This window comes from Fukomys damarensis, unplaced genomic scaffold, assembly GCF_012274545.1.
Source record: "Fukomys damarensis isolate Sample0158 unplaced genomic scaffold, DMR_v1.0_HiC HiC_scaffold_13, whole genome shotgun sequence".
Taxonomy (NCBI): domain Eukaryota; kingdom Metazoa; phylum Chordata; class Mammalia; order Rodentia; family Bathyergidae; genus Fukomys; species Fukomys damarensis.
Window position 1 is genome coordinate 5,083,843 of NW_022900925.1, and position 6,271 is coordinate 5,090,113.

Sequence of the window (6,271 nt, forward strand, 5' to 3'; positions counted from 1 at the left end):
TACAGCCTTCAAGCTGCAAGGAACACTCAGGTCTTTGGATCTGGATTCCAGACAGGTCAACGCATAGATTTTATTTCATTCATTTCATTGGAATCAGCCTGAAAAATTCACACCCACAAAGCTGTTCTCAAAACTGCCACTGCCTTCAGTTTGACTGATTTCTAGAGCTCAAAGGTGAGAAACCACCATCAGGGTGGCCTTAGAAATGTTTCGCAAAACTATTTATTCTAGAACTCAAAAGCCAGATTGAGGAAGGGGTAAAAGGGAGTTAGTTGGTTCTATCCACAATTGTAGAAAAACGAAGGATGCAGCAATCCATCTTCGCTACTAGGTGGGAGCCAGAGAAACAAATGTTGAATGGGCTGGAGATCACCAAGAGCCCAAATTCAGCGTCCACACACAGTTTTGTTCGCCACCAACGTGTTTATAAATATATTCAGGAAATTTCACATAGAAATCTAGATGCCCAGCTGCTCTCTGACGCTGTGAATGTGCATTTCGAGGGTCTGAGCGGCCCTTGGGACTGGGGCAAGGGCTTCTTGGCTCGCCTCAGTCTCCACCCACCTTACCTGCCTGGCCCCCCTGTACACACGGCAGATCCCACGATCCACACTGAGCCATGGTACTGGGTGAGTCACGCAGGCTGGGTCTACACAATCATCCCCTCGGAGCGGCAAAATGAAAGGTGAGAACTGACTAGATACAGAGTCCACCAAAAATTGTATACACCGTTCAGGAAAAGAAAAACTTGTATAAATATTTCAATACCAGATTTATCGAGACATCATGAGATTAATACAAGTTACCTTTGGCCTCTACAGTTGCAAGAGATGCTCAAAGTGGCGGCCATGAGCTTCCAGATGTTCTTTAGTACAGCGAACTGCTGCTTGGAGGGGGATCCATCTACTGGAAAAAAAAAATCATACTATTTTTCTGAAGTGTGTATACATATTTGGCAGACTTTTTTTTTTGAGGCAGTGTTTCATTAAGTAGTCCAAGCTGGCTTTAAACTTTCTATGCAGTACAGTCTGATTTAGAGCTTGTAGTCTTCCTGCCTCAGCCTGCCTCAGGAATTACAGTCATGCACCACTGCATCTAGCTACATTTTTTGTTTTTCTGATATTTTCCCTGTTACTCTGGTTTCACTGTCTGCATCCTAGTTTCACTGCTTATGCCTAAGGCTGAGTAAGATCTCCCACACACACACTGGGGGGTTAACCCAGGGCCTTTGCACTAAGCTACATCCCAGCCCATTAAAAAACTAATAATAAAATAAAATCAATAAACAGGGTCTCTCTAAATTGCTAAATTGCCCGAGTTTGGCTCCCACTTGGGATCTTCCTGCCTCAGCTTCCCAGGATGCTGAACTCGCGTGCCTCCCACTACAGTTTCCCTGTCAAAGCCTGCATCACGTGTCCGGGTTTTTATTGTCTTCCGTTAGTGTGAATGTTATGACCTCAGAGAACAAAAACGATCTTCAGTATTGAAATCCTCAGCCCAGTACTTGGTCTCTTCAAAGGAATTCAATAAACAAGGGAAGAAAGAAGAGCGGGAGGAAGGGACCTCTCTGAGCCTCGACCCAGGGACCCCAGAGCCCTTCTCTAAACGACACTCAGGGGTTGGCACACGGCGGGCATGAGGAGATTACCATAAAGAACCTGCAGCCCTTCTTAACCCCTAAGCCCTCCTGTGCCAGGGGAGATGGAAGCATCCTTGGTTTTTTGGCAGGAACAAACCAGATGGACAAGGCTGAAGGGTGGCAGACAACAGGTACGGTCACCGAAATGCTTAACCAACTTCATTCAGGTCCAGGTCATGGAGATGCCATTGACTTAGAAATTTTGTGGCAGTGTCTCGATAATGTGTCTCGGTGAAGCTTCCTGAGAGCAAAGTCCCCGACTAGTAGGAGCTCTTCTCCCTCCTGGGCAGCTTAGTTGCCAACCACGTGGGTGACTGGACGGCCTCATTCCCCTCACTCAGAAAAGCACATGGGTGCACACTGCCACCCAGTGGTCAGGATTGGTGACAACAAGAGTGGGGAAATCCTGACGGCCATAAGATGTCTGATGAATAGATACGTGGGAAGATAAAAACTATAATTATTTTATGTTATCTTTTCTCTCAGTTAACTGAAACACACATTCACATTATTTTATATAAATGCTGCTGGAAAATACTACCGAAGGAGGAGAGTCAAAAATTTTAAAGATGCCAAACCAGATACTACTGGCCAAGAAAGAATGGATGAATTGGGAAATCAGTTCAGGCTCTTTGGATGCCATCCAGATGTTCAACCAGCTGGTCACATTGAGTCCCCTCCAGTCAATTACTTTTCTTGATGTTTCTAATCAACAGTATTATATATGTGATGCTATAAACTTTTATATTTAATATTAGCTCATAACTCAGGATCCTAAACCAGATGTTTTGGGTGAGAAAGAAATTGATGACTTATCAGGAGATTGAACCCAGGCCACTGGCTGCCCTCCAGACATTCTACCAACTGAGCTGATCTCATGAGTTTCTTCTCTTATAAAACAGGAGTCTGTGCATTATCTTTTAAGAGAGTAACAATCAGTGTTTTTTTTCTTTCTTTCTTTCTTTCCTTTTTTTTTTTTTTTTTTTTTTTGTGTGTGTGTGTGTGTGAGACAGTTCACTATGTAGTTCCGGATGGCCATGAACTCACTGTGTAACCCAGGCGGACCTCAAACTCTTGGCAATCCTCCTGCCTCAGCTTCCGGAGTGCTGGGATTACAGGCAAGCACCATCACACCTGTCTGGTGAGGTATTTTCAGTGCTCTGGACCCAGCGTCCTCTTCTCTATGATTTTAAGAGTTGGAGGGAGGAGGTGGAGGGAGCAGAGAAGAAAGTAAACCACATGGCAGAGAAAGGTGATGAGCCGATGTAACTGATCAGCTGCCAGGGATGAGGTGGGCTAATGTCTTAAAAATATTAACTGACTTTTCCTCCTAAGGATTTCTTCCCTTTGCCTCCCTCCATCCAAGCAGCTAGCCCACTCTTGGAGGAACTAGACAGACAAGAGAACAGAGAACAAAGAAGTCCTCTGGGTTTGAGTATCTTACAATCTAAGCTCTTGGGGAAACAATGATAAAATGTTTGGAAAAAAACTCACGGAAGCAAGAAGGAATTTGCGGCCTTTCCCCATCTCTCTTGGAAAGCATCCCCCGACCTGTGGAGCTGAAATGCTGATGGGGCCCTGTGTCTGGCTTTCTGGGTTGGAGTCCTGGGGAGGGAACAGAGCTGCTGCTGCAACTGACCAGGCGGAGCCCCCGGGTTCCGGATGAGATGAGCCCGAAAAGCACTCAGCAGAATGTGTGCTGCACAGCGAGTGCTCCGTAAATGGCAGCTGTCACTGCTTTGCTGGAATGCTCAGTTCCCCGTGGCGAGCAGAGGCGTACATCCTCAACAAGGGGCAGCCGCACAGGCCGTCATCCCTCTTTCTGTCCCCTTCAAACACGACCAGGACCACGTTCAGCTCCACGGTTTGCAATTAACCAGTGTTGACCAACATGTGATGATTAACTTCACGTGTCAGCTTGGCTAGGTCTCGGTACCCAGAAGTTGGTCAAACATCATCCTAGGAATCTCTGGGAAGGTTGCTTTTTCTTTTTTTTTTTTTTTTTAAATAAAGCAGAGGACTCTATGATGTGGGCAAGTATCCTCTAAACAGTTAAACGACCTCCTAGAAAAAAGACTGCACTTCCCAGAGAAAGAGAGGATCCTGCCAGTAGATGGCCTCTGGACTTGAGCTGCAGAGCTGCAGCTCTTCCCTGGTCTTCAGCAGGCCCTGCAGATCTTGGACTTGCCAGGCTCTATATTGGGAGCCAATTTCTTGAAATAAATAACTGTCTGTCTATTGATCCAATTTCTTGAAATAAATACCTGTCTATTGATCCATGATGTCACTTTCCTCATCTAGAACCACCACCCCCAGGCAAGGCTTTTGGCACAAAAGCAACCAAAGGCTACTGGCTCTGTCTCCCTTCCCCACCAGGTCTCAGACCAGAGACATTAAATGCAGCCCTCACCATCGACTTGAAGTGGGAGAGGGGTGACTTAGACCAAAGAACGTTTTCTTCAAAAGAAATTTTAGAAACAGACTTGCTGGGTTAAAGGGATGGTTAGATGGCAGATGATGGGATGGCTGTGGGTAGCTGATAGCTGTAGTAGATGCCAACAGTGAGGTCTAAGTGCTGAGCTAATGTGTGTTCACTGTGTGTGTTTGAACTTTACACCCTAAACTGATGAAAGAGAAATATTACCATTCACATTCGCCAGATAAGCTCTTTGGGGGGGGGGGATAATGTTCCTTTTTCTTACTGGTATCAAAATAATTAGCACTTGATAATACTGAAAATGGACTCTTAAAAACAGCTGGCCCAGCTGGGCAATCTGGGAGGATGAGGCAGGAGGAGTGCACATTCAAGGCCATCCTGGGCAGTTTGGCACCTTGGCAAGATCCTGTCTCAAAATTGTAAAATGTTTTAGAAAGGCTGGAGATGGGGCTCAGTGTGAAGACCCTAGGTTCAACCCCCAAGAAAGGAAGGGAGAAGAGAGGAGGGAAAGAAAATAAAGAGAAGGAAGGGGGAAAGGGAAAATAGAAGAGAGGAAAACAGGGAAGTAGGAGGGGAGCTGGACAAGGACGGAACCCCTTCTCCGAAGGTTCAAAATTCCTAGAAGGCAGACTTACTTCGCCATCTAGTGGCCAGATGCACACATACACCTGGGGACAGACTGTAGGGACCACCTGTAAAATGAGGGTGTAGGATGGACCTTGAAGGTGGGCTTAGAATCTAGAAGAGCCAGCTGCCCCAGCCTCGTGCACACCTGCTGGGTGAGAGGCTGGGGCAAGCTCTCAACTGAGATTTTTCCTGTCTCTGGAGAGAGTCTTCCCAAAGCCTCTGTGGCCTCTGGGCAACAGTCTGGTGCCCAAGCCCCTTTAGACTCAGCTTCGCAGCTGCAACCTGGTTTGATATTGAGGAAGAAGAACCCAAAGCTTCTGCCTTCCATTGTCTAGGGCAGCAGATTCAGGGAAACCTGGCGAGGTCCTGAGCAGGGAGGACAGCAAAGGCATCTACCGTGAATGGCTGAATTGTGTTCCTCTCATTCGATGACTGAAGTCCGGACCGCTGGTGCTTCTCGCCCACAGGCTTACCTCCTGTGACGGCACTCATCCACTCTCAACTGTGGCCTGAACACAGTGTAGAAAAGTTCCAAAAATAAACGATTCAGAAGTTTTAAATAACATCTATTGCAGTACATTATTATACTTGTTCTATTTTATGATCCACTGCTACCGTGAATCTCTTCTTGTGGCTAATTTTAAATTAAACTTCACCATAGAGAGGAATTGTACAAGAAAACAGAGGACACGTAGGGTTTAGTTCTAGCCCGAGGTTCAGGCATCCACAGGGGACCCTGGAACATAGACCCTGGGTATAAGGGGCCTCCTGTGTTTGAATATATTTTTCTAGAGGGGGAATCAAGTTAAAATGAGGACCTGAAGGTGGGGCCTAATCCACCACTCTGTAAGAAGTGAAGATAAGGACACAGGAGAGACACCAGGGATGCATTTACAGAGTGAGAACCATGTAATAAATAACACAGCAGGAACACGGTCATCTGCAGGCCCGGGAGAGAGGCCTCAGAAGAAACCAGCCTTACTGAGAGATGGATCTTAGGCATCCAGCCTCAAGAACTGTGAGGAAATGGATTTCTGATACTCAAGACACGTGGTCTGTGGGCTTGGCTGAAGGCAGCCTGAACAAACCGATATGAGGCAACATTTGCCACCAGCCAACATTTTAGAGCTCCAACTGAGGATCTACATACAGGCGGATAAAATTGGAGAGATGTTCGTTACGTCGCAGCTGGAGCCCCTCTGGGCCTGAGCCAGGCTCAGCCGCTCTTTTCTTTCATCCTCTTTCCCTATGCTATGGTTGAAGCACAAAGCCCCGTGGGCTCATGTATTGATTGCAAGACTTACAAGTGGGATCCAGCCTCCTGTGAGGCTGGAGAGAGCATGCTAGAAGGAAGGGTCAACTTTCTGGAGATTCCAAGTCAAAATTGTTTTTAGTCCGAGAAGAGGTTAGAACGGGGGCCAGCGTGGTTGGAGACGATCCAGGAGGAGAGGAGAGGAGGAGGGGAAAGGAAAGGACAAGAGTAGGAGCAGAATGTTGGTTGTCACATGGTTTCTGCCAGGATCACGTGGATGCCTGAGTTCCCCTCTCTCTGATTTTTTTTTTTTTTT

General features: G+C 46.6%; 1 pseudogene; it reads left to right on the forward strand.

Annotated features, from left to right (window-relative positions):
- The first annotated feature begins 305 nt into the window (after window positions 1–305).
- Window positions 306–6,271, forward strand: part of LOC104855949 — an 11,735-nt pseudogene continuing 5,769 nt past the window's right edge.